The sequence below is a fragment of the Caloenas nicobarica genome, chromosome 4 (genome assembly GCF_036013445.1).
Source record: "Caloenas nicobarica isolate bCalNic1 chromosome 4, bCalNic1.hap1, whole genome shotgun sequence".
In the NCBI taxonomy this organism is placed as follows: Eukaryota; Metazoa; Chordata; class Aves; order Columbiformes; family Columbidae; genus Caloenas; species Caloenas nicobarica.
In genome coordinates this window covers 22254040-22279255 of record NC_088248.1, presented here as the reverse complement: position 1 = coordinate 22279255, position 25216 = coordinate 22254040, and the positions used below count along the sequence as shown (strand labels likewise).

General features: G+C 38.4%; 1 protein-coding gene across 1 annotated transcript in view; it reads left to right on the top strand.

Moving 5' to 3' along the window:
* The first annotated feature begins 23017 nt into the window (after window positions 1-23017).
* The window catches only part of TTC29 (tetratricopeptide repeat domain 29), a 220166-nt gene continuing 217967 nt past the window's right edge, over window positions 23018-25216 (top strand). The window contains exon 1 of the mRNA XM_065634079.1: window positions 23018-23030. The gene's annotated coding sequence lies outside the window, so the exon portion shown is untranslated. The remainder of the gene's footprint in view (window positions 23031-25216) is intronic.

Sequence of the window (25216 nt, the reverse complement as noted above, 5' to 3'; positions counted from 1 at the left end):
ATACAGTATATCATCCTTAGGCTGTTCTAGCCCTGGCAAGGGAAGCTCAGTTGAAACTAAGTTGCAAAAGGTGGGTTGGTTTTTGAGGAATAAAAAAAAAAAAAAGCCTACATGTATGTTTAGCATTGAATGAATCTCAAGAACCTGTTGTTGAGGCTGTAAGATTGTGGAATACTGTGTGCTTTGGCAAGCCATTAGTACAGCTTCTGGTGCCCAGCTTTGAGACCGAAGGAAAAATGGATTGCCCTGAGGAAGCAAAGAAGTAGATTAGAAAGAAATCAGAAAGAAGAGGTAACAGCAGGTGGAGCAAGATGGGAAGATGGATATTTGGGTGCTTGGAGATGAGCAAATACCATTATCAAGGTCTGTCAGATCAGCCTTTGCCACTTTTACTCTAATTGAGAAGAATAAAAGCCTGGCTGCCTGTTATTGTCTGCCAGTGTCCAACCCCTGAAGTTCTCTAGGTGGGCAAGTTCTATAAGCATCAGCTCTATGAACAAACTAAGCTGGTTAGTATGGGCTGATATCTACCTTGGGATGAGTTGCACTGCATGTTAGCAGTGTCTGTTCCTTCTGTTGACTCCAAAAGGAATCAAGGTGACCAGCTCAGATGTGAAGTTCTTGCACTGCGGATATCTCAAGATGTGCTCATATGTCCCAGTTCTCATCCATAGCATATTTGACTGTAATCAAATGTTGTGGCATGCAGCCAAATCCATGGGTGTCTAATGAAAATACATGTGTATAACTAGGAGTGGCTAGGAAAAAAAGGGTGGATGGTGAGGGGGTAACTTGCACACTCTTTAGTCAGCATTTGTTGGCCACTGGTAAAGTGCCTGCCCATGGCATAAAAATTTAAAATTAATTAAGCTTCTAGGTAGCATTCATGTTCACTGAAATTAAACTTCTAGAGAGACTTCAGGTTTAAGTGGGGTACTCCTGAGTGTTTGTGGTGTTTGTTTGCTTTTTAAACTGTCTGGCAGTACTGAGCACTTGGGGAAAAAGACTAGGTATGTTATTCTGAAATGAAAGAAATTAGATTGAGGCAAAGTCACACTGATTTCCCTGCCAGCAATACTGACTGGTGATTACTGGTGATTGTTTTTCTGTTTTTTTATAATCTTGTCGGTTCTGCCAGTGTGGCTGTGCTGTGAACCAGATCAGGGAACAGAATTAATTTTAAAGAAAGATTTATGGGGGAGTGGAAGGGAGAAATGTTATATATTAGTATCAAGGCAGATCAGCTCTCCAATCTGGCTTATAAAATGGCCACCCAAATAACTGTGCAATAGTGATCAGTCGTGCTGGGAGGAGGAGAAAGGAGTACAGGGCAAAGGCCTCTTCAGCTGATATTGCTGGCCAGAGAATGTCTTGTGAAAGCCAGCATTAACTCAAATGCATTTCTTTAGAGGTAAAAGTGTCTTTAAAAGTACTTGGCACCATCTGGTTGCCAGGTATCCTTCCTGCCCCCGGGCTTTCTCTGACAGGGCACCAACTATAGATGTTAGTATGGCCACATGCTGAGCAGATGTGAACAGATCTGGAAAAAAATGCTTTTCTTGTAAAAATGAAGTTAACTGTGTTCTAGGCAATGGACAGAAATAGGAACTTGATCTGTGACAGAGCTTGCACAGACATTTGTACTAGAGACAGCTAAAATTTGATAAGCTGAACTCTACCAACCACACCTGTTGCCTAGCCTGGAGGGTCATGTGTGCACTATGAATGGACCCAGGTGGATAGGGAAGGAAGAACTACAGAACAAGTGGTAGAAATAGAGGTTTCCCATTGTGCAGAAATCTCTCAAAATAGGTTAGTCAATTCTTGCCGTGCAAGTATCATGAAGATGATCTTTGAGAGAGCCCTGAAGGTAAGAGAGAAAATACAAGGCATTTGAGATATGAGATGAGTAGGAACACAGTTTCTTTCCTCTCTGGTATAGATGAAAGCTAGTGGCAGTGCTGACTGCAGAACTGTTCTGTACCTAGGTGGCTCAAGAACTTGTTTTCCATGGAATGTATCACTGCAGCAGCCCTTCAGGGTGAAAAATCGATGAGACTGGACTGTGTCTTTTGAAATGCAAGATAAGTGTGGCTTTAAAAGTTGGATGTGTTTCTTAAACCAGTGATCATAATTAAAAGGTTGAAAGGGAATTTTCATCTCTGCTTCTGTGCACTGTCTTATGTTAATGATTATAAAACATTTGAAATATAATCAAATCTATGTATAAACAGACTGCACTTTAAAGAGGAAACAAAGCTAAAAAATCTGTAAAGGATCTAAATTCATACCATTTTCTAAGCCTACAGCTGCAGACTCATCTGAATGTAAGCTGTGGTGTGTTGTTTACTTATTGCTTTTTATTGCAAACTAACTGTTGTGGAAAAAAATGACCTCCATAAACTTAGACCAGTATCAGCCCAGCAAATGGACAAATATCCATCATGTGAATGGGTGGGAAGGCATCTTACCTGACAAGCTGTCTGGTGATCACAAAGCCTTGATGCTTTCTGTCTGAGGGGTGAAGAAAGGAAGGGACTCTATCTAAAAAAGGATCAAGCACTTTGCACAGCTTGCTAGCTCGCCTATAAAAAGATGCCATTCGCTATTTAGTGTCCCTAAGACTCCTTATGTGATCTTAAGAAGCCAACAGACTTTTTGTCCTTATTCAGACTTCTTCACAAGACAGAAACAAACTCTTGATTTCTCCTAATTATGAAAACGATGGATTTTTTTTTTCTTTCCTATTTCTCAGGCTGTGGTAGACTCTGAAAATAACTAAGCAAGATTGCTTAATGGTGCAGGGGAAGAAGCTCTGTCTGTATGTTGAGCTAACCAAGAATGATGTGGATAAGGCTAGCACGGTACTGAATGCTAACAAATCCAAAGGGCAGGATTAGATTACCTGAACTTGTAGCAAGCTGATGTCTTTCTGCAAAATACTATATTCTGTTTCCAGAGAGGGGAGCAGGAACTAAATATGCAAGTTTTTTTTTTCTGAAATGGGATTGTGAACTTAGAAGTAACACACTGGTAATTTTTTAATGTAGTCCTGTGCCATTCTTCCTTGACTTGAATTAATTTTATTTGCCAGCAGCTAAATCTAGATTCTGCTGCCTGTTCAGACTTGCCTGATTAATGGAACTAAACATGCCAAACTAAGTCTTTTCATGCAATATACTTAAGATATCCAAAACTATAAACGGGGTACAAGTGTCCACAAATACTTCTTTTAGGATTCTCTATCAGTATCTTTCCCTCGGGCATATCCTCAAACTAATGCTGAATGAATACCAGGGTATATTAGAAAAGGCTGGATACTATAATTCTATGATTTATATCCTCCCCCACCCCTCTTGTATTAGATTGATGGTTGACAAATGTGTAAAATGGGATAGTGACCACTTACCTGTGTTCCACTTCTCTGCTTTGCTCTATATATGCTTAGGAGAAGTCAACAGTATTTTTCTAGAGCCTACCAGCTGCTCATTTTTGGGGGTGTGTGTTACCATAAGTCAACAGATACCTGGAAAAATATGTAACATTTTGGGGAGCAAAACCCTGTAAGGATATTTGTAAAAGTTTTCTGGATGTTCACACTCTTGTGCAGTTTCTACTAGTCCATAATTGTCATTGTATTGTTTAAAGCTTGAAGTGGTTATTTAAAACAAACAAAACAACAATAACAACAAAAAACCCAACTCTTTACTTTTCTGTAAGAGAACTGTATTTTCATTGAGAAATTTTGAACTCAAATAATCATAAAACTTAGAAAAATTATTGCTACTTACTATCGTGGTATCCTCTCATAGGGAACAAGAGCAAAGCCTGAATCTTGGACCTTCCAACCATCAGTTCAAGTCTTTGCTGTTCAAATTTCCTGACAAACGATCTTTAGTTCAGCTAGAAGAGGATGTTACATACACTGTTTTCAACAACTTCTGCAAGGCATTGCTTGGGGGGGGAAAAAAAAAAAAGTTCACTGGAGATCAGACTCTTGGGTTTTGGCCATGACTCTGCAAGAAAAATACAACTTAAAGGTAAGGAATGAGATAATCAATGAATGTTCAGAAGCAGTATCAATGGAAAGGTGGAACTTGGTCTAAAGACCTGATACAAAATCAGAGAATTTTGACAGAATCGCATAATCAAGATCAATACTCATGTGAAGATTTGTGAGTTTTTCTCTTGTGTAGTAGTAAGAATGAACTACACCCTGCTATGCATAGCTCTCTTGCTGCTTATAAACATTTTCCAAGATGAAAGTAATAAAGAAATGAGAATCTGTTCTGAAAGCATAAAATTTTAAAAGTCTGAAGTGGTTAGGAGAGCTGTTTGAATACAATGGTCTTTTTCATGGAAGAAACCTCATTATAGCCTTTACAGCTTTAGGGCAAAATTCTCTACATTGTTGACCTTGGCATCAGTTTTCTGATTTTTGGCATTCCCAACAATAGTTTAAAATACTAAATTGAACTGAAAACAGACTTTGCTCTTAGTTGTGGAGATTTCCAGTGTATAGATCTATACAAAGTATTCAAAGATGAGAAATTATTTCATGATTTCTGAAGGATGTATTTAATTGTTTCTTCCAGTCAGGAAAGCCTGATATTCAGCGCACTTCCTGCACTTCTGTTTCCAAAAGGCTCTGAGTAGATGCAAACTGAGATTCCTGTGTTCTCTTCTACCTTGCTTAGAAAGATGCAGCTTTTTTGGATGAGAATATTAAATATTGAAGATTGAGTGGATTTTATGTCTCAAAGTGGTAAATATTTTTCTGACAAAGGTGTCAAAATTCTCAGAATATGTTTTATTTTGTTAGAGGACGTTTCCTGCATATCTCTCCTACTTTTCCCTCTGACTGTTCCAGTGAAAACAGGATTCCACAAATGAACAACAACAAACCAAACCAAACAAACCCAAAACCTTGCTGTAAACTCCCTGAAGCTTACTTTGAACTTAGAAGGCAAGAGAATGCAAGTGTTGAAGTCTTAATGAAGCATTTGAAGCACTTGCCTAATTTGAACACGAGCTAAAACTTTTTGCCTCACAAGGACACTCCCTTGCTTAAAGTTAGGTACTGGGCTTTATGTATTCTTGCTGGGTTGCATCTCTAGTAAACCACGTTCCAGCTGCTGTCTCTTATTTATGAGTACGTGTAACTCAGTAACATTCTTTTTCCTTTAGCAGACTACTTATGAGAGCCAAATGAACTGGTTTTAAATCCTGCCCATTAAAGAAGACTTTAAAGCAGAATGTGATTTCCTGTTCCCACCCCTCTCCTGGAGATAAGGCAGCATCATCTTTTATCCGACCTGGTTAGACATGACCATCAAAGCTCTAGCATGTTAAGGAATGTAATACATAAGGAATGCTTGCAATAAACCAAACTATTCCATGCAGTCACTTCATCAAATTGATACAGTCTATCTCTGTTAACAAACCCATGGCACTGCATAACATCCTACTGGTTCTCATATACTGTGGCATATGCTGTTATTACTGTTATATGATAACTAGTCAAAATTGCCATCTTTTTTCATTAACTGGAAAAAAGCACATTCATTCCACCAGTTTTGTATTAATGTTTCTGTTTTGGAACATGTTTGGTTGTTTTTCTTTATACTATCAGAAGAAACACTTTTATGTGTTATAGAAGGTAGGGCCAAGAAAGGCTTTTAGTGTTGTCTTCAACTACCTAATGGGAATTTATAGAGAAGGCAGAGCCAGGCACTTAATGGTGTTCACAGTGAAAGACCAAGAGAAATTAACGTAAGTCATATGAAGAAAAATTCTGATTGTGCTCTGTTTCATTACAAATGTATCAGTCCATACTATCAAATGAATCCCACCACCGGTCTATTTCCAAAAAGGTTTGTCTTCATGCTCTGTAACTATACAGCCTAGACTATTTATACAGTCCTAAAATTACATTTATACATTCCTAAAATTCTATTCTGCCCTTTGAAGGCAACCACGAGGCTGATGTGGCCCCCAGTGAAAATGAGTTTGACACATCTGGTCTAGAAGTTATAAATCCATGTTTGAATGTCCCAGTTTAGCTGTTGTATATCAGGAAGAAAAATGTAAGTCTGCTTCTTAATCTAGGTTGTGTGACCATCCAGTTGTAGGGAGAGTATGTCTGAAGAAAACTGTACAGTTAAATCCTGAATGTCCTGTGCATGACTGATTCAAGTTGTTTTCATCACCCTGAAAACTGATCTGTTCTCTTCTGGCATGAAGAGGGAAAACAGCTCAAATTGAGAAGATAAGTAAGTTGTTACACAGTCAGTGGGGACTGTGGCTTTGACTCTGAACATAAACAAGCTTTTTCCTCATTGCTTAAAGCTCTAAGGCCACTGTAGCTGTTTTAAATGGAAACCATGTGTACAAGGTTAAGGAGGCAGCTTCTACTCTGATAGACTGATTTGTGGGTATGTGGTGTTGTCTGATGTCAACCAAAGTTGCACATGTATATTGCAGAGTGGGAGTGGTTGGGTTTTGTTTTTCCCCTGTTCTCTGGGTGTGAGAAAACAGCCTATGTTGTTGCTGGCTGTAGAAAATTATGTGTTTGGGGTACAGAACGGTTCTTTTTGCCATTCCACCTCTGTGCCAATAGCTGGAAAAACCTTTCTTTATGCCTACAATAGACTTCTATGAAGTTCTTTGGCAGGAGGAAAATTAGGGCCATTGGTTTTGACTCAGTGCTTAGAAGACAAATTCCTGAAGGTGTATACCTATGTGTCTGCCTTGATTAATAAGTTATACCTCGCACAAAACAGCTACTAACCAGTGCAAGTAGATCTGGAACTCACCTAAAACTTGATTCCTGTAAGCACCTTATAAATATAGCTTTAAAAATTCTTTTAAAATGGGTCAGTTGATGACTCACAGACTTGAGCACTGTGGTCTCCAAGGAGGGATCAGCAGAGCACTCCTTCATGTAAGGGACAAAATGTGAGGAGGGTGGTTATTCCACCTTGTATTTTAAGGACATTAAACAGAATACAATTGGCTCCTAGTTGAAGTATAATTTTGAAGTATTTGTTTTCGCTGGCTCTCAACTCATTTTGACTGCCAGCTATGGAAGGTCGATTGATTTCCCTGTGAAGTTTATGGCCAGCTGCTTGAGAGGTAAATAGTTTTTAAAGTCTTAACAATACTGATGGGGATTCACTCCTCAACTCTGAGAGAAGAAAATGTCAGCAGTGGCAAAGAGCATTATCGTGGAACTGCAGTTTTCCCAGGCAGAATTTCTAGTAAGATTATGGCCATAACTCGTAAGGTAACTAATGAGAATTACTTGTAGTGCTCTACTACACAAATGCAATGTTACCATTTTATATTCTAATTGCTGCAATAAGGCAAGTTAAGGGACAGAGTTCCAAAAGTTTGTGAGTTCACACAAACGTGTATGTAATATTAACCGAGATTTGCATATATACTTAATGTACAAGTAGGTTATCTGGTTACTAATGCCCACTTAAATGTCTAACTGTACCACAGATAATCTGGAAAACCAAAAGTACAGCCTGGAACCCCCAAATCACAGGTTTTAGTGGTTAGGTTTTTTTTTTTTAGCACAAGTTTTGAACTTAGAGGCTTTTAATAGCCATTTAAAGATACATTTGTGTAGTAGCGGAGGGGGAAGAACCACTTGTAGAAAAACATAGTTGATTGTTTATTAAAGTTAGTTGTTTTGAAATCAGGAATGGGTCAGCAGCAGTCATTGATGTTCCTCAAGAAAATGTTAGCGTTTCTAGTAAAAGGAGGGTTAGGTTATTTATCTCGAAAGTAAAACACAGAGGTTTAAAAGATCAACTAGATCCCCACAATCTAAAGATTTGCTTCTTTTTTTTTAGTAAAAGGTGTTGTCAGGGGCCCAATTAGATGGAAGTGATACATTAACGCTCAGAGTTATGAGTTACATGAACACTTCTTACTTTCAGCAGCATTCGCTGTACTCATTGGTTGTTTATATTGTGATAAGGCCTGGAGACTATGTGTATTAGACACATAGAACTATGTTACCGCCCTTAGGATTAGGAAGGAATGAGAAATAGCAGATGTCCAAGACAAATACGTGTGTCAGAATATAGAATGATATAAGAATAAGAAAAAATACTGTGATAACAGCATCTTACTGTGTCAGGATGAAACACCACAGTTGACCCCTCACTATGCAATGGCACTAGTTAATTGTGTCCCTAACGGAAGCTATGAGATGGAGTTTGAAACAAAACATAGACAACTTTGCAGCATTGACTTCAGTAAAAGTGCTGTGAGAGAAGATGTGAGCATCCTTTGTGGACAGATGCAGAATTACATGAACATAGGTAGTGAGTCTTTGTCAGGTGTCACAGCACAACTTGCCAGCTGGGTCTTAAAGCATATTTACTTTGTGTTGTCTTGGTCTAAACTGCCTGTAGGAATAGGTGTTTACATAGGAAAAAACAAACTGGCTTTTAGAAAGTGCTACTGGTAGCATTGTATATGCACTTTAACAAGATGTCCTCTGCATACAGTTTATCTTCACAGCTTCGTTCAGCACAGACATATAGAAAGAGAGAAAACAGACCATATGGATAGTATCAATTCTTGTACTTCTTGTGAAAGGGAAAAATACAAAAGCATACACAGAAAGCTGATGGAAAAATGGTCTCTTGGAAGTTGGATTTTTTGTGTGTTCTGGGATGGGTTTCTTCGTTTTTTGCTGGAGTTAATAGATCTTTTCCTCTTGTAGCTATGCTAACTATCTAGAAACATTACTTTCAAAGGTTGCTTTTTCTTTTTCATTCAGGTTTTCTTCTGTTTAAATAGGCTACTGGTATAATCCTCTTTTGTTCTTTTAATATATCTGCTGATTGTATTGAACGAAGAAAAAATATTCCATGTCTATATCCACAAAAAGGAGTACCAAAAATGAAAAGCTTAGAAGAGAAATAAAGCCTTGTCTCCAAAGTTTCCTGTTCAGTGAGACCAAGATATGTGAACTGGGTTATCGAAGTGTTATGCATTATGCCCTGAAGGATATACTGCAAATCGAAATACAGAATAGGTTTACCTGGAAGTTTTGGCTTTGTTTGAAGAGTTCATGTGTGTTGCTTATTCCTTTTACACATCTTCAAATTATTTTTACTTTGAAACTGTAATTGTATAAACATCTCTCTAAACATATGGTATTTGGTTGTCCTCTCTATCCAGGAAGACTTGATTTATGCTGCCTTTCTTTTTGCTGTTATATTGAAATTAGAATTGTACTATGGGGAAATTAGCAGACTGAAAATTGCAGTAGTAGAACATTTGTATATTTAAGGCAGTGGTCTTTCCCCGAGGGCTTTCTGACTAAGGTAGGTGGCCTAATAAATTCAGGCTGGACATGTGTGTATGACTGGACAGCCTGCATGAGATGCCTCTGGCAAAAGCAAGACTTCAATTTAGTCTCATCCTCTTAAAAAAAATCATGATATCTTATTTTTTTGACTCATTTCTCTGGTTAGGTTTCTTTTCAAGAACAGTCTTTTACTTGTGAAAGTAAATAAGAATCTCTGATAGCAGATATGATGGGAGGTAAGATCAGCTACAAACTGGAATAAATTTAGGATGACCAGTGAGAAAATAGAACTGAGGATTCTCCTTGCTCATCAGGTAAATTTTCTCACTGCTAGTCTGTTCTCTGTGTGATGATCTGGCCCTTCACAAAATTAATTGGTCGGGTTGTTGCATGTTTTAGATGTGCTCTGTGCACAATGAGTGGTATAGGCCCTTTGCAGATTTAAGCAGCATTCCAGCTGATCTCTGTGTCTGACCACTCTGGGTGCATACACAAAACACAGGTATGACATCTGGGAGCTCTCAGGTCACAGAGAACAGTGCCTGCTCAGTGCAGGACAGTCCTGAGCAGGGGAATGGAGTTTGGTATCCCAGCACTATTTATTGTAACCATGATCCTTGTTAGCAACGATATTAAGAAAGACTTTATCCATTGCATATAAGCGTTGTCTGCTGCGTGCACTAAGCTTTTTTTTGTTGGATATCACTGGCATCATACATATGTAGATGGGGAACATAATTTGTCTGCTCCTGGCAAACTCTCATAGTGAAAATAATGTACGTTCTCCTTGTTTATGCCTGTGCAATGATTGCCACCCCAGTGGGGACATCTGGAGTAAACAAAGGTCGAGTTTGGTCCTAAGTATACAGTCCAAAGTATTGGGGTAAATTGCTTGTGTATGTTATGAATTTATTAGCTTACCCAATGGTATTAACTGACTATAATGCAGTTAAAATTTCATGTCTAATAACTGTCAAGTGACTAAGTGGTTTTCATTAGCATAAATGCTCAGCTTTTTGCATTTGTGTCAGAGAACCTCAAACCACTTTGAGACAGCTTGTATGATAGCTCAGCCTCTCACACAAATGACTTATTCCCTTTTCCCACTTCTCCAATATACTGTTAAATTACAATATTTTAATGCACTGCTCTATGTGCCTGCTTGCTCCGATTCTCTCCATCAATAGCTTTAATTTTTGAAATGCCACAATTATAAGCATTTTCTCTATGATAAAGGTGAAGAAGTGAGCCTTGAGGAACTGAGAAAATCAGGATTTTTTTCTATATAGTAGAAATCTGCCCTACAGTTTTCTTAAAGTGAAATGTACCTATTTATATAAATAATGTTAGGCATGGACTGAGGAAACAGTGCACAATTTTTATTGCACATATTATAGTTGATTTTATATAGTTACTAACAGGCTTTCTGTTGATATAAACAGTATGTTTGCTTCAAATAATTGTTTTCAGAGTCTGAGATGTAAATTATTTATTATTATTATTCCTGGCAATATACATATGCAGTCATATGGGATGCTGCATTAGAAGCAAGACACGAAAATGTGACCAGATTATGCAACAGTCAGGAAAGTGAGAATTACAATATAAATAAGTGATGACTTTACAGTTTACTTCAGTTATACTTGTCAATATTATGCAAGCAAATGAAACTGCAAGATCTTTGTAGTGAATAGTTAACGTGTTGCAGCAATAAAAAATACTCTTTAAAATACTGACAATTATATTTAATCTGTCCAAAGTATAGGCCATCCCCAGAGTATTTGAGTATATTTCGTGGAGTTTTGCATCCTGTTTGCAGATGAGCATGAGAGACATAACCTTTTTGTGACACATGCTTGAATAATCAGTTCCCTTGAGGCTGCACATGAGGATATGGTGCTGATCTGTGCCTTTGTATTGAACATGAGTGTTGAAACTGGAAGACAGAACAATTACTCAGACCTACTCAGTGAAAGACGAGCACTTTCAGAACCATTGAAAACTGGGTGAAATGTGAATGGAGAGAAAAGTGGTGTTAGTAATAATACTGTAGAAGGGAGTACATGAACTAGGGAATGTGACAGCTCCATCAAAGCCAGAGGCAGTTAGACCTGTAAATAACTTACTCAGTAGAAATGTGTTTGCCTCTAACTTCTACCACTTGGAGATAACAGTTCACAGTAAATGTCCTATGTGCAGTCCTATAACCTCCTGCTGACACAAACGAAAGTGCTCCCTCTGAGCAAAAACACCAAAGCATGCCCTCGCTTACTGAATATTTATAGAAAGGGTCTGTTGAAAAAACAAAATTAAGAAAGAAATAAAAGCATTTATGGAGGAATTTTTAGCATTGTGGCTTGAAACTTAGCAACAATTTGGAAAATGTACCATACGAGACCTTAGAGGGGTTGCTCCTGGGTGAAAATATTAATGTAGTAGCTGGAGTTTCAGCCCAGGAAAGAAGCACATTACTATTTATTCATACATTAAAACCAGAAGAGTGATGCCCACTAATGCAAGTGTTTACAGCTCTGCTACAGGCTATAGTTGGACCTGAAAGAGCAAACGGGAGTGACCCCTTTGAAATGTGAAGAGGAAGTACAAAATGGAAGAAATGTTGTTGACCTTACCTTTTGATTTGTTCTTTGCTTAAAGGGAGATGTGTCAGGTTCCCTTTCTATGTATACATTTCTAAGCAAGAATTTATTTTTTCACTAATGAGGATAAAATTTGCATTTTGAAAATTTCAGCCTAAACCTATCTAGGAATTTACTAGCTGAACTTTATAGTCATAAAGGGACATCATAAATTAATGCTTGGATAATTCAGAAATTCTATATTTTAAAGTAATAGGACCCATTCTTCACATCTCCTGACAAAGGTCCTTAGCAGAGGTACTGAGCAAAAGTTCTCTTGTTGAGATTGTCTTCCCCTGCCCCCAAACACACCAGAGTGCATTCATGAGAGCATTTCAAAGTGCAATCAGGAATAAAATAACACTTGTCAAAATGAACAAAAATACATTTTGTTACATATTAGTCTGGGTGGTTTTCTTGGGTTTGGTTTTGTTTGTTCAGTTTGTGGTATTGTTTTGGTTTTGTTTTTTCCTGGTGTACCTGCTCACTTAAGGGTTGATTTACAACATTTCTGTGGCTCACAGCAGGACTTAAAATCTCTATGTCCAGTTAGAGGGTTTTCTGAAGCAATATATCATTCAGAGCACTTCAAAAGGGAGAATTTTTTTTTTAATCTTAAAAATCAATGGCACAATATGGCCCAGGTCTTTCAAACATAAATTTTCAACAGGTTGCATTTTTTTTTCCTTTCTGTTGGCTCCTAAGTGATGGACCTTTTGTGCCACAAAGCATGCATAAATTAAAATGTGGGTATGGAAACATGCTTGTACTGTATGATGTGTGCGTTAGTGTTTTTTGGGAACAACATTCTTTCACTCGAGTCAAATTTGCAAGTCTTGCCTCTTGGTATGACGAGTTTACTTCCTGCACTCCAACTCTCAGATGGTGTAAAGCTGGGGGTTGGATTTTTTATTTTTGTTTTTTAAAGTAACCCGTAAGAAAATTGATGCCGTAAGAAAATTGATACCATATGATGTAAAGACTTTTCAGCACGTTAAATATACTTATTTCTTTTAAACAGAGATGAATTGAGAGTAACATTTGTTTCAGATTTCCAGCAATACCACCCTTGCTGTGTCATAGCTGAAATGGTTCCATCCATCCCATTATGTGTAGTGACTTTATTTCTTGACAAGAAAACATTAAGTACAAGACAAATTGGGGGTAGGGAGAATTGAAACTGTGTGAAATGCTTAACCTTCCACCACAGTTCAACAAAGTCTGGGGGTTTTTTGCTTGTTTGGTTGGGGTTGGGGGGGGGGGGGGGGGTTGGGTTTTGGTTTTGGTTTGGTTTTTTTAAGTCTTTGGCAAACTGCCTAGATTTTGTAAGGCTACTCGCGTTTTGTAAACCCCCAAAGATCACAGCGTTTCTGGCTCAAGACTGAAATCATGTTGAGCCAAAGCTGAAGAAAACTTTTCAACCATGTTGAGTAAACAGTTCAACAAACAGCTATTGGTCATCATGCTCTTAAATGTTCTATGTGAGCTGGCTGCCACATCTCAAAGATGAAGAGGGTTCATAAATACATAATTTGACTTCCAAAGCTTCTAGAATTCATGGTGGCAGTCAGTGGCAGGTGGAATATAGTGTCTATTATTTCTATTGAAATTATGTGATGGGAAAGGAACAAAAATTATTAATTCACTAACTGCACGGTACTGCGTCTTAAAATTCAGCTACATAAATCATAATGAAAAAACTGAAGCAAAAGCTTCTCCCTATAACAAGATTTCTGATTTTAACACCATAGAACACAAGTTCATACTTAGGAGCCTAGAAGATTTCGTGGCTCAAAGAAAAATACTTCATTCTGAGAAATGGTCCAGTGATTTGGCACTACTGATGAATTCTGGTTGGACAACAGTTAAGAATACAAACAACAGCCTTTTAACTGGTTGGTTGGTTTGGGTGGGTTTTTTGTTTGTTTTGGAAGGGTTTGGTTTGTTCGCTCCCCTCCCCTCGCTACAGTGCTATTATCCTGTCTCTGGGTGGCTAGATCGTTGTCAGCACCAGAGTTTCTTAGTGTGATTTCCAGAAAATCTGAGGCAAGGCTTTAGTGCACAAACAATATCTTTAATTGCAACAACCAATATCACTTGGGAAAGATAACTTATTGGACAAAGGGCTTCAGTGCCCAGAGCTTTGTATATATCTTTTCCAACCGCGTTAGTTTCACTAATGTGAAGATACTATTCTTCCTCTCGCTGTGATATCTCCAGACCATCACAGCTGTAATGGTACTTACATTTAGATGATTCATTTATAAATTTAAAAAAAAAAAAACATGCAGTATTTAGTGCTTGAGGGCAACCAGGGGCCATGAAGACTGCTCAATATCTGATCATCAGATGAGTGTTTTGACATTTATGCAATGAATTTACGTAGAATACTTCAAGATACCAAGAAACGGATGGTTGACAGTTTTACAAGCTGTAGTGACGCACCTCAGACTGATGTATGTAGTTGCATAAGTAGCTGCAATCTTATAACTGGCTGCTATTTTTCCTACCAAGGAAGAAATTTGACTCCTTACAAGAATAGGAGTTGCCAGCTCCTTACTTTTCAATGAAACCTGAAATTAGTTCAGCATGCTTAAATATCCAGCCTTGGACTATAGCTCACGTTTAGTACCATCCCTATTTTGGCTTTACTTTTGAGACAGTAATTTTATGAATGGATTGATCCTCTGTGCTCTGGAAATCGCTGAAACTCTCCAACAATCTCTCTTTTATTAAAAATACAGCATCTTTTCCACAGAAGAACAACTTCGTGCCATATTAAAATGAAGAAGAATGGGGATTTGTTAGCTTTTTGAACTTTTAAAAAGTTCATGTTTAGTTCACATTTCAGGATAATATTTGAGATGGCTTATGTTCAATGCAATCTTTTATGAGGCTAGAACCTCACGGACCCGTTCATTTATATCTTGCACAAGGAATACAAAGTCGTAACACTGGGGCAGATAACAATGAAAAAGTAGGGAATGGATGAGAGTATCCTGCTTGGAAATGCAAGTGCCTACTTAAATGTTTTGATTACTATGCTGACTACTTTTCAATTTTATTCTAAGCTTAGATTTCTTGACAGATTTATTGCAACTGGGAGTAAAATTGTCAGATTTTTTTCCTGCAGCACTAGTGTAAGGTATTTTGTTATACTGCCAGGCACTTCAAAGAATAATTTGGCCTGTTTAGGTTCAAACAGCCAGTATATTTGAGGCAAATGCTATAAATGCTAAAGGGGATGTTCAACCAGTTACATTTGAGTGAACACAGAAAAAATTAAATGAACATTAAGAAGCTTACAAAACTTCTGAGTTTTATTCATCACATGGAAAATTTGCTGATTATTATATATATAGTGAAATGAGGTATTTTATGGTGTAATATTTACATATCATGGGTACCAGAAGTATTTGGTCTTCAGACTCAGCAAAGTGGTCCTGAATCCTGCTGCTGTAACACTGTAACACATACATTGTCATGGGCTGTTACTTACAAACCATGTCACAGGACAAATGCTTGTTACTATCAAAAGTTTCACAGACCAGTTTCACCATCCATTTTCTGGTCCACTCCAATTTAACAATGTTTATATTTTACCCACAGGCTAGAAAGCTAAGTTTGTGTCAGATATTTCTGTTTTAGCTGTCATAGTTCAAAACAATCACTTTATTTTAAAAAGAACCTGGAAAAATTAATGGAAAAAGGAAAATGTAATTTTTTATGTTTAAAAAAAATAACTCTAATAGGTGATTTATACTGTACAATTAGTATAATGTAGTTTTCCATTTCATAGCAAATAGCTGAAGATATACTTGAAAAAGTACGTTGTTTTTATAGTAAGTTATTATGGTGGTCATGTCAACATCAAAGTTCTTTGTTTGATTTTTAACTTTTCTGTGAACTGCTGTCAAAGCTTGTTTTCCTGGATAGCCTCTGTATCTGTTATGGTTGCAGGGAATAGTTATGATACCCAGTGACATTACAGGAAAATAATCAGTATATGAAAACTGGTTATACGTTATATGTGTTGTCAAAGTTGTGCTGCATTGGTCACTTCTACATAGCGTTTGAAGTTACATAGTATATTTTGTATTGGAGTGTCTCAACTTCATACATAAGTAGTGACAAAACTGAATTTTAAGAGTCTGCAACCTTTTCCGCCTTAAGCGGTATGGATTAAAGCTGCTAGTAGATGTGCTCAGAAGAGGTGTACAGTTTACCACATTGTATCAATGAGTTTTGATCACTAGCGATTTAACATATGTGCATATTTAGAGTTCAGGGCAGGTGAGGTAATTAATTTGTGGATGTTAATGTAACCGTTGCACTCTGGAAAGCCTTTTAAACTCACTCTGTCCTTGTTCCCATAACAACCTCTGACACTTCTTGAGACTTTCTTCTTTTGGGCTGAAGCTTCTCATGTTTCATTTGAACTCTTTGATTTTTTGATGAAGAAAATGGAGCAAAAGGAATGTAAATGGGTCATCATGTGTATGTTCTTTCCCCTCCTTCTCTGCCCTGGCCCCTGCCTTTTTAATGCATGCATGCGTAGGAGGAATGAAGAAAAAGCTATAGTTCCCTTTACTTGCTTTCATTTCCTTTCCCAATGTGGAGGCAGAGATTGTAAGAAATAAAAATACTCTGTATCTTTTGTTGGGGTTTTATGTTGAAGTTTTAGGGTTTGAGGTTTTGGGGGGGGGGGTACTGTTTATGAGTTTTTTTCGTGGCGGTTTTTTTTTCCTTCACCGCCCCGCCCCCCCTCCTCCTGAAAACACATTATGAAATATTGCCTTTGTAGGAAACACATACCTAAATCAATCCATCCTTAGCCATCAAAGTCTCGTGCAAGAATGTGTGTCTAACACTAGGAACATTCTTAAACAGTTTGCTCAAAGCTTGTTGAATTTCAGGTTGCATGAATTTTGATACAAACCTCACTCTGCGTTTGATCAGGCAGGCAGGCAGCCGATTTTATTGTCTTAAGAGTCTTCATTTACCTAAAGATAGAAGAAAAAATAAAAGGAGTATTTACCAAAAGCTGGGCTAGCAGTAGACCTCACGAGATCACAGTCAAGGCAGGCTGTGCTGTACCTGCATCATTCCTGACAACACTTCTCTCATCTGTTCTTGAATACATTTGGTGTCAGAAGCTTTTTAGGTAAACCGTTCCAGAACTTCGCTAATTCTACCATTTGAAAGGAGGCACCTTTTGTATGTCTGGGTAAGTCTACTATTTCTTTTCTGTTTGGCTTGGACACAGTGAACAAATTTAACGTTTTTCTTTGTTGCAGCAGCTTGTCTGTTGTTGAAGATTGTTATCTTGTTCTTGCTAAGACCCACACTCAATATTCAAAGATTTTTCCAGGTAGTATTTTCAGCAGTTTCTAACTTCCATCTTTGGTCCTTCAGGAAGGATGATGACCTTCTTCCAAACAAGTAAATGCAGGAAAGGGATCAAAAAGTACTTTCAATATCAAAACAGAACAATCTAAGATACCTGCCATCCAGTTAGATATGGAGCCAGCCAGCTGGCAGCTGGATAGGCCAGGGAATGAAGTCCAGGTCCTAACCCTAGGATTATATGCCAGCTGACCACGGAAGAGGTCTAAGAAAGCAAAAATAAGCTCAATAACCAATGTCAGTTAAACAGAACTGTACATAAAACCTTGTAAGACTTCAGCAATTGCAGCTATTTACTTTAGAAAATAAATAAGCTATATAATAGAAAAAATAGTCTGAACATGTGTTTTCTATGTAGTAAAGGGGACTCTAAACATGCAAACTAATGCTGGGCTCCAAAATTTTTGGCAAAGCTCCTTTACCAGGTAAAGGCATGCGCATGCAAGCATGCTGTAGCTAAAGTGGCTACTTCCAGTTCACTTTGTATGAGTTTTTAGTTCATAGCCTTAAATTCTTCAGGATAGTAAGCCGCCTTTTACTGATCTGACAAGATATTGAAGTCTAAAACAAAGCATCAAATGTATCTTGGGGTATTCCACACTGCGAAATCTAGTATCTTCATTGACAATAAGCCTGGTGAGCCTCTTGATGTTAGGAGGAAAAAAAAATCCTTGAATATAGTAAATCTGTACAATACACTTGACTTCTGTAGAGCTATATTGATTCATGCTCTCAGAGAATTTATTGGAGGGAGATTAAGCGTCAGTTTTAAAAAAACTACACTGGCTTTCAAAAAGGGCAATTTTTTAGTAAATAGTAAATTGTAGCTGCTTAGAAGTTCCTCCTAATTGTGTGGAGAACAGAGAAAGAAGTTTTATTTTTCATTAGACTTCCTTATCTTTCTTAGACTCCCATGCTCACTGGGGGAAATTAGTGTTTTCATTTCCAGGAATTCTTGTTTCAGACTTCTATCATGTATTTGGAACAGATCTTAGACCAGCAGAAGTCAGATGTAACAGTTGAATTCAAGTCTTTCAATGCTTAGGTAAATTTTTTTTTTAAAGTATATTAGCTGGGGCCCTAGGTGATTAGGCAGCTGGAAGAAGGAACTGTTTCCTTATCGGAATGTTAGAAGAAACTGTGAAGTAAAAAATTAATTCTTGCAGTAGACAACATTAAACCTGCCTCGCTTCAATAGCACATCAGTTCAGCTGGAGAGGAATTCTTACAGTCAATTTAATTCTGTTGGGCATATTGTCGTCCAGTAAGACACTGTTGACCATTGCCTCTTCATACATGGGCCATTTCTTGGTAATTTATGTATTCACTGGTAACGTGTCAGTTCCTGTGTGTATGTTTTAAAACTTGCAAACTTACATGTATCTGTGAAAGTGTGGGATCCTTTTTTTATGAGGGTGAAAATCCTAGGATAAATTGTGATGCAGAAGGATTATTATTGACTGCAAAGGAAAACATAGCTGGTTAAAATTAAACTGTTTCTGTGATTTAAAGAAAAATAAGTCTTATGCTGTCCTTTTCCTCTTTACTAAGATGTACATACAGCCTCAAAAAGCATGTGAGATCAGGTTTCAGTTCAATCAGAAGTCTCCACTGCAATCTGTAGGAACTATGTTGATTTACTCAAAAATAAATATGCTTGTTTAATCTCAAAAATATAAAAACCCATCAACTCATGACTTGTCTGTTTTTACTGGAGATTCCTCTGGGTGACTGGAAAAAGTTTTTCTGAGTTTACAAAATAATAACATAGAGAGAAAGCCAAACTAATGCCAGAGGACAGTTTAAAACTGTTGAGGACAGATGTTTAGTGTATTCTCTGGGTCAGTTTGGTGAAAAATATGCTGCTGTGACCCACTCAAGTTCTGTTGATAGTAACAGTTATCTGACTTGTTTCTGGATAAATAGGAAAGCATCATATCAGTTAACAGTAATAGTGGTATTAAAAATTTGTCTATTTAGTCATGACGATTAACCTGTGGGCAATCAGAAATTGAAGAAAAAATATAATCCCTGGAACCTGTGTCTCTTTAAAACAGATTAAAGAAAATCAAGATGTTCTTACAAGTACTTTATCTGGACAAACAAAGCCCCATGAGAATGTTGCAAATAATCCCCTTTAAGGTTGCTTTCTTAGGCCCTGCTCTAATGTGGGTTGTACTGAAATTGGGAATTTTCAGCCTCCAGACAGTGTAGATTTAGGAAAGTGCAAAGTGTGCCACCTTCCAGGACAACAAGGTTTGTAATGTTCCTATATGTAGTTCAACATCATATCCTATACCTCTCTCTTAATAAGGGTCAGGTGTGAACGATGTGAAGCATTATAGAACTCGGAGGAAGTCAGTAAGATTTTTGTGTGAAAAGAGAGATGAAACACTTCTCATTATAGTTGGCTGTACATGCAGGGCAGAGAGAAGAGTCTGTAGGTGGAGGGTTTTTAGCAGCTCAGAGGGCAGTTGGCTTAAGCTCCTCAAGAAGCACTCTATAGAGTGCCAAAAATATATTTGGCTAAAGTTCCAGCAGCTGCAGAGTGCTGTTGGGATGTCACGGGTTTTACAGAGGCTGGGAAATCAGGAGACTTAGAGCCAACAAAGATGAGGGCATTCAGAAAGGCTTTTCTGCTCCCAACAAATGTGCTGAGGAGCTGCAGCTGTTGGCAAATCGGGGAATCTGCTAGAGCTCAGTAGTTCAATCAAGGAGCTATGTACAGAGCTGATAAAGTGATTCTGTCTGGCCAGTGGTGTCTGTGTAGATTATGCAAGTGCTTAATATTCAAATGGAGAAACTGCTTCCCAGTGCTGGACTCTGTACATGGAAGCAGCGTGTGGTGCTAGACAGGGCTCTTCTGAGGTAATTCTTTAATGTTCTGGTGTGTGGCCTGCAAATTACTGCCTTTTCCATATGGGAAGAAGGTGCCTAGAAAGCAGTACCTGACCCAAAGTCAGACCGTAAGGAATCATCACATCAGCATTTAAAAACAAATAGATGATAATGCCTTTTTAACACCAGAAAGTATAGATTAAAAGACAGACCACAGGTCAATTATCGAGAGAACGCGTATAGAGATACATGCATATACCGATAGTCAGGAACACCAAGCCTCTGGCATGCTGGTTTAGGGAGAGAAGGAGGAATCCCCTCTATTATCACTAGTTGCTGGCCCACCTCTCCTAGCAAGCCTAAAGTCTACCAGCATCTAACAGCTGTAGAGTACTGATCCCCCAGGCTAGCGTCAGCTAGTCCAAATGCTACCAATATGTCTTGAAATATTGTGTCTTTCTGAAACTTCCTACCATGAGTTTTTCCATGCCTGCTTGAAACTACCTTCTTACTAACGGTTCTTGGAAGACACAGAATTACAGCAGTAAAGAGCTAAATATTTTCTGACGGAACTTCTGACAATGTGGGCATGCATTAACTGCAATTGCACCTTGTAGACCAAATGCACACCTGATCAAAAACCGTAATGGAAACAGAGGTGCAGCCCCTATTTGAAAGTAATGGGTACCCAATTCATCTGGGGGGAGGAAACATTGCAGGCAAGAGATGTCTTGTTATTGACTCAAATTTGACAGCTTGCACAACTGTGCAAGAAGATAGCAGAACCCAAACAAACACCACCAAATAACCCTGCTGAAGCGGAAGGTGTATCTAATACTCCATGATAAAACGTATTGTATAATGATCTAATTAAGCTGCAAGTTTTCCTTCTTAGCCTGAGAAACCCTGAATCTCCTATAGGATGGTGCTGTATAACCTAAATACCTTGGTTGCAAAAACCTTCTGTCTTTAGGGCTGTCTGCATTGACTTAACCAGTTCTTTTAGTTTTCCTTAGAGAAATGGTTCTTTGATGAACATGTCAACTTCAAACTGAAGCAAAGCACTCTCTAGACTGTTGTTGACTTCTGCAGTGTGGACTGCCTGGATAAATGTCTTCTACTGTAGACAAGGAAATACAGACTTTGTGTTAGACTAGAAGACCCAAGGAGACTCCTTAGCTTATTGATTTTACAATATAAGGTGTAGTCACCACATTTGTTCTTGAATTTGACACTCGACATATTGACCACTATCAAGAAGTGAAATAACTGTAAGAAGCTGGTATTTGTGGTAATACTCGGCTCTAAGCAACAGCCTCCTTTATTGTGGAACACTGACCTCTGCAAAAGCTCTGAAACAGCAGCTTATTCCAAATACACACCTTCAAATGCCACAGGCAAACCATACTGAGATATTTCAGGATGGAATACCATACGTGAAGAAATACCCTTCTCTCTCCACATAGTCACTGTGATGTGGGGTTGCCCTATGGAAACCATAGTAAACATTTCCCGCTGACACTGCAGTGCAAAGCTGCTTTCTTACTGGATGATGTTTTAATACCCAGAAACATTTGCAACTGTGGGAACGCTGTGGATTTCCCTTGACTCAAATTCCAGGAAAGAGACCTTGTAAGTGAGTAATTTATATAACCTGAGAATATAGTTTTAAAAGGATAAGACTGCTCATAGCTGTGTATTCTTACTCTTACCTGTACTTAGTACAGTGTCTGGTCTGTACTCCAAAGTGTATAAATAGACTTGTTATCACAAAGCCTGGCAAACCTTCTGGTCGTATCAGTACTGGTGTGGCTTACTCCTTAGTAAGCTAGCTCAATGTGTTTTTATTATTTAACAGACGTTGTCAACCATTTCATTAGCAGTGTTACAGCTGTCCTCTAAAGAACCATCTACACATTTCACAGAAGTTTTATAGCCTTAATTCTGAGCTGGTGATAAATAAATCTGTTCTCAAACTTAGAAATACCAAGAGCCAAGAATCACAGTTTATCAAATCTCCAAAATAAATAAGGCATGTGTCAAACTTGCCTATCCATTGGCAAGGGGCTGCCATGAACACTAGGGTCTGATTGTTGATAAGAGAATGTGGATGTTGTGAAGTGTTGACTGATACAGCACTCAAGGGAATGGAAAAGGGGAAAGTTGTGGAAGAAACAAAAATGTGTCAGCTGATATTCCTGTAGGATTTTTTTTTCCTGGTTATGTGAAGATATCCTTCTGACAGATTGCAGGGAAAGCTAGCTCTCAGACTTCTGGTGAAATTGGGTTTAGGAGTTTCATTCTAGTAGTTTTGTGTTGTGGTGATGAACAGTCTTGTGAGCAAGGGTTTTTTTTAAAGTCCACGCCAGGTCTGGTTCCCTTGGCTTTGATTTTCATGGGTATGGACGCTTTTCACCTTTGAAAAAGTATACCCTTGTTATCTTAATTAGAACATCGAAGAGCTGATGTAACTAAATTGATAGATACTTTGGTCTTTGGTTTGTTCTTTACTCTTTCACTTAAGAGTAAATAAGAATAATTGTAGTAAGAGTAAATTGTATTTGAAATGGAGGCTTTTTCCTTATTTTTTTGTTATTTGTTTGGTTTGAGTACCTGTGCATCTTAAGGCTTCTCTTTTCGTTCTCCTGCTTCCTGTCTAAGAATTGGACTTCTTGTTCTCATAGCATATGTCAGCTACTCATTCTGTTGCTAGTAAATCAGCCAAGATCATTTTCAGTAACAGAGGCCTTGTGTCACAAGGCGCTAGCACTGGTATCCCACAGTTATAAATAGATTCTTGCATGGACCTCAGAAGGGTAAGTAGACATTCAAGATTACTGCAGTCATATAGGAGAAGAATAACAACTTTAAAAACTAATGCTAGGACTCAGTGTTCAGTTATTCAAAGGGCTGTTTTTTTCTCTCAAAGGGCTTGGCTTGTGTAATTTTTTTTTTTTTGTCTTCTTTGTTTTGTTTAAGTTTTATTTGTTTTCCTTTGGTACATGCACAAACTGCTGCAATCCTGCGTGTGCTTTAATGAAACCTTTCCTTTTCCTCCTAAAAACTAATAGCAACACTATTATGGTTATTTCTGGTTTTCATTTTGCTGTGTTCTTTTCACAACTTCTATCCCCACATATGCAGAGCTCTGTGAAGCCTCCCTGTGTTCTGTGTATAAGAAATCTGCTAGTTGAGTCTTCAGTTAGAAGGACTCAGCAAGTATTTGAAAATATTTTGCCTGGCCCTCCTTAAGTGCAAGAGTTTTTGGCAGTATATAAAGAATGTGTGTACTGCTTTTAAGAAAAGGAGTTGTGTAGTCAGAAAATGGTACTACTCACTGTGATGTAGATGCAAAGCCTCACCAAATGGAGTTAGTTGTGGATAGGCCTTGTAATATGTTTTATAGTGGATGTTTTTTTCCAAATACCTTATACAAAGTTTTCTGAAACTCTTTGTTCTCCCTCCCCGCCATCTTACATAATAGAGTGAGCCAGGTGGGTGTCTGTAAAAATTGCACTGAGGTTTTTTGACTTGGGGATTTGATAGACAACTTCTGGTGAATCTTCATGTGATACTTTGAACTGCTTCCTTAACCTGCAGCTCTCTGTGCTGCATTTCTGCTGGAGGTTTCCTCCCCTGAAGCTGAGTTAAGGAAGCATTTGAGTCTCAGCCCAGCATTTTAGCTTTAAGCATCAATGAAAAAGTGCGCATTCCCTTGTAAATCAGATTTGGGAGTGATAGGTTTGGAAAGATGCAAACCAGGTCTAGTAGGAATATGTGGATAGGGCTTAAACCACCACAGCCATATTTGCCTTTTACTAAAGCCTGTGATGGTATAAGCCTCCTAAACTTTGCTCTGGTACAAACGCAAAAAGAAGCAGAAGCCTCACTGTCTGTATGGATGACAAATAAACACAGGGCTCATGAGCTCACAAAGAAAAGTTAGGTTTCAGATAAAGAAACTTCCTTTGTAACACTTCCCAAAGACTTGATCTCGTGTGCTGATGGATACATTACGTTGAATGAACCCTCAAGAGGTTCTTGGCAGGTACATACTATTTCCTGTTTTTCAAAGGTCATTCAAGTAGGACTGCATTTTAGTGAAATATCGGGGTTTTTTTAGAAATGTTAGGTTGACTTGTGTGGATGTAATAGAGCATCTGGGGTGCGAAATAGTGCGTAATTAATTTCATCTCCTTGTGTAGCCTGTGTAAGTTTTGAAGGGCTAGAGTATGAAGTGGCAGCAATTATGCATGTTTTGCTCAGCACTCCTGCTTATAAGGCTCTGGTTTCAACTGAGTGTTGTGTGCCAGGTTTTAACCATTTGGCCTTGGCATTTCCATGGCATGTTTCCCCAGCAAGTGTCAGTTGAATGATGCTTTCCAGAAACAGCTTTCTAAGATAGGAAGGGGAAAAATACTTTTTGCCCACGTCTTCAGAAAATACATCATAGCCTCTTCATTAGGAAGTTCTTGTTTTTCTTTTTGTTTTTTTCTTTTGTTTGTAATTATTATTTATTTATTTTTGATCTGACAGAGGAGTTGTGGTGGTGTTGAGGATTTCGCTCTTTTTTTCGGAGCTGGAGGGGGGAATAAAAAAAAAAGTATGCTGACTGGAGACTTATTAGAGTTTTTTACCTTAAATTGGCATCTATGGCCAAAACAGAGGATGCTTTAAAACCTTATGTCTGTGTGTCTGTCCCCAGCTCCCCTGATTTACATGGTACTCCTCATTTATCTGACGTACCTTTCAGTTGTATCTTCAGGGCGATTACGAAAATCTCAATAACAAGGTCTCTCTCCCTAGAGAGCCAGTGTGTGTGTGTATGTCCCGCTCCCATTCCGGCGGGAGCCCCGGGAGCAGCGACCGCGCTGTCCGGGCGGCGGGCGGCAGCGCTCGGGCGGCCCGCTAGATGGTGCCGCCGCTCTTCGGCACCGCCGCCCGCCCCGGAGGAGCTCCGAGCACCTTCCCCTCCGTCCCAGCACCCTCCTGGGGGCAAACG